The sequence below is a fragment of the Lipotes vexillifer genome, unplaced genomic scaffold, assembly GCF_000442215.2.
Source record: "Lipotes vexillifer unplaced genomic scaffold, Lipotes_vexillifer_v1.1 scaffold1747, whole genome shotgun sequence".
In the NCBI taxonomy this organism is placed as follows: Eukaryota; Metazoa; Chordata; class Mammalia; order Artiodactyla; family Lipotidae; genus Lipotes; species Lipotes vexillifer.
The window spans coordinates 38865-42196 of NW_006772865.1; the positions used below are offsets into that span (position 1 = coordinate 38865).

Below are 3332 nucleotides of genomic sequence, written 5' to 3' on the forward strand. Positions count from 1 at the left end.
GAAAGAGTTCTTTGTGAATAACCCTTAAACTAATACTTGGGAGGATAAATTGGAATTAACTTAGTCATATATTAGGATGATCAACTCTTACATGCACATAGAAAGCTAATAATTATATAGTCAAGAATGTAAACCATTTAATTGCTTTTCTCTTTTAAATAAATAGTCAAAATTCTGTGACTATAAAAGTAAGAAACTTATTAAACTTTGAAAAATACAGGGAACTATTTTATAAAGTAAAAATTATCGGTAATCTCACTCCCAGAGATAATTCTTTTTTTTAAAAAATGTTTGCCTATGAAATATTTCACATATACAGAGATACATCTTAATTTTGGTTTTCCTTTCATTTTATCTATGTATGTACATATATATACATATTTAGAGTTTTTTGGGGTGGGGGAGCATTGAATACAATTCCCATGGGACTTTAAACCGAAATCTGTAATTTTTAATCATTTGAAGTTGTTTTTCCCTGTTAGACTCCAAGCTTCTCAAGGGTAGGCATCATGGCTCATCCATCTTTGTATTATCAGTACCAAGAGCTCTTTAACAGATATTTGAGGGCTCTCTCTATGGTAGGCACCATGATATGTGTTGGGGATATAGTAATGAGTGGGATAAGGGAAGACAGACAAATAAGTAATAAATGCAGTGCAGAGCTGTATAATAATATTGTCCAGATGAAATTAATTGGTTGTTTTTGATTGGGTGTTCAGAAAAGGCTTATCCTAGAATTGTAAACTTAAATTGAGATCTGAATAATAAAAGCACGTCACTGGGGAAGAACAGTCCAGATCAGAGGAAACTGTTAGTGTAAAAGCTCTAAAGTGGGAATGAATTTGCTATGTGTAAGCAACCAAAAGGAGGTTGTTGTGGCTGGAGTATTGTGGGTAAGGGAGGAGAATGGTGCAAGATGAAGTTGGAGATGTAGGTGGGAGCCAGATCATACACAAGCCATTTGAGGATTTAAAGCAAACGGCAGAATTTGTGTTTTTAAAAGATCACTTTGGCTGCTGTGGAGAATGAATTGACCCTGAAGATAATGAGGAAACGTTTACTACTTAAAGGTTGAGTTTTGCTGGATGTAACAAAAGAAACAGTAGTAGTGATTGAAATAAATAGGAAAGTCTGGAGGGGTAGTATCCCAAAGTTGCTTGGTTAGGGGCTTTATAGTGTTAATAGTCTACTTCTAACTTTCAGGTTACTATTCTTAGGAGTTTGACCCTTGTCCCTAAACTCTCAGAATGGCTATCAGAGGACCAGGCAGCCTATCTGAATTTCAAAAAGGGAAAGGCACCAGGCACTGCCAGCTGAGTTCACTCCCTTTAAAGAGATATCTGAGGTTCCATTCAGTGACCTCTCTTTTTATTTTTTTATTCACCACAGGGTCATAATCACTTCTTGGTTTAAGGTAGGCTAGGAAATGTTTATTAGCTGAGCACATTGCTCCCCAATTAAAATGAGGGTTTTGTTAGTAAGGAAGGAGAAGGAAATTTGTTAGGCACTTCCCATGTGGGGTTGGGGATAGGAGGCAGGAATGAACTCGGGAAGCCTTTCTAGATAGCCTAGGCAAGAGATGATTGTAGCTTGGGGTTAGGGTGGAATAGAGGAGGCTTAAGAGAAGTGTTTGGGTTATGTTTTAAGAGTGGAGTCACCAGAGCTTGCTGATGGTGTAGAGAAATAATGAAGAAGCTGGAAAAACACCTAGATTTTTGTCTTTGCAACTAGATAGATGGTGGTGCTAATTTCTGAGTTGAGGAGTAGGAAGAGCACACTGGAGGTGGGGAGGATAAGAATTTAAGCAGTTCGTTATGTGAGTCTGGAGGTTAGATCTGAAGAGAGATTTGGCATCATAGATACATAGATGGTATAATTTGATGCTTAGACTGGGTAACTTAACTCTAGGAGAATTTGGTTAGAAAAGGAGGGGTCTAGGACAAAATCTGGTTTTTGTCCTGGTTCCATAGCACATGTTGAAGTTGAATTGACAAGAACCAACAAAGGAGAGCATGGTGTCATTGAGGCCAAGAGAAGACAGAGTTCCAAGAAGAAGGTGGTCAACTTTGTCATGCTGCTTAAATGGGAGAAATGACCGTTGAATTTGCAGTGTGATCATTGGTGACCTTGACTGGAATATTTTCATTGGAATGGTGTGCATGTGTTATTGGGGTGGATTGTTAAGAGGAATGAGATGAGGAACTGGCAACTATGGTCAGCTTTTTAAAGGAGTTTTGCTTTTACAGGGAAGGAGAGAAGAGGGGGAGCTGGAGAAGACCATGGCTTCAGAGATCTTTAAAAAAAAAAATTTCTAGTAGATATTAGAGTATGTCTGTATGTTGATGGATGGGAGAAATTGATTGTGCTAGAGAGAGGAGTAACTGAAGGTGCAAAGTCCTTGAGAAGAACGGGGTGGTGTTCCTAACATAAGTGGAAGGATTAATCTTTAATAGGAGCAGAGACACTTAGGGCAATGTTAAGTTTCCATTTGGGATTTGGGGTTTTCACTTGGAACATCAGACCGCTTAATGGTGGTTGTTCCCTGCTCCCTCCCCCAGCAGTGCTGCTTGGGGCAGACACAGGAAGTTTAAAAAAATTTTTTTTTTAGTTAATTGGAGAATGAGTTTAATTAGCATTAGGGCTTTGCCATATGAGTACACTGCAGGAAGAAAGGTATCAAGGTTGTCAAGAGTATTTGCAAGGGAGTGATTATAATGAATACCCAAGGAATCTAAACTGGTAAGGAGGAAGTGAGGACCTTAAGGGTGACTGATAATGAGGGAGAGTCAGGGAGAGTGGTTCTGTTTTGATGAAGCCAGCTAATAGCTGGGTTTGGAGTACCAAAGTGAATTTATTTGATCCACGGAGGTTAGGAATCTGAGAAACTTGAAGTGGATTTCGGAGAAGGTGCAGGTTTAGGTAACAACAAAATCAAGAGTATGATTATAGGGATAAGAGCTTACAGTCTGTTAGTATTTGTAGGGAACACAGGCATTCTTAATCCTGTTTCCTTGCTCTTCTATGAGAATTGAGAAGAAATGTACAAAGATGACAAATTAGGCAACAGTCTCTCATCAACAACAGATAACTGTTGATATAAACATCCTTTTAATCAAATCAAGATCTTTGTATGTATACTGTTTTATATCTTTTTCCTATTAATATATCTTGTGTTTTCTTCAGGGCATTAAATATTCTTTTTAAATATTTAATGTTTAACTTGAGTATTAGAATTAAATAGTATTTATATATTAATATTTAGTACTGCCTGATTAAACCATTCTTTTGTCGAATATTTATAAGTTGTTTCTATTTTTTCTTGTTATAGCCTT

General features: G+C 37.3%; 1 protein-coding gene across 3 annotated transcripts in view; it reads left to right on the top strand.

The window, feature by feature from the left end:
- The window catches only part of UBE2K (ubiquitin conjugating enzyme E2 K), an 80318-nt gene that overhangs the window by 14455 nt on the left and 62531 nt on the right, over positions 1-3332 (top strand). The window lies entirely within an intron of this gene.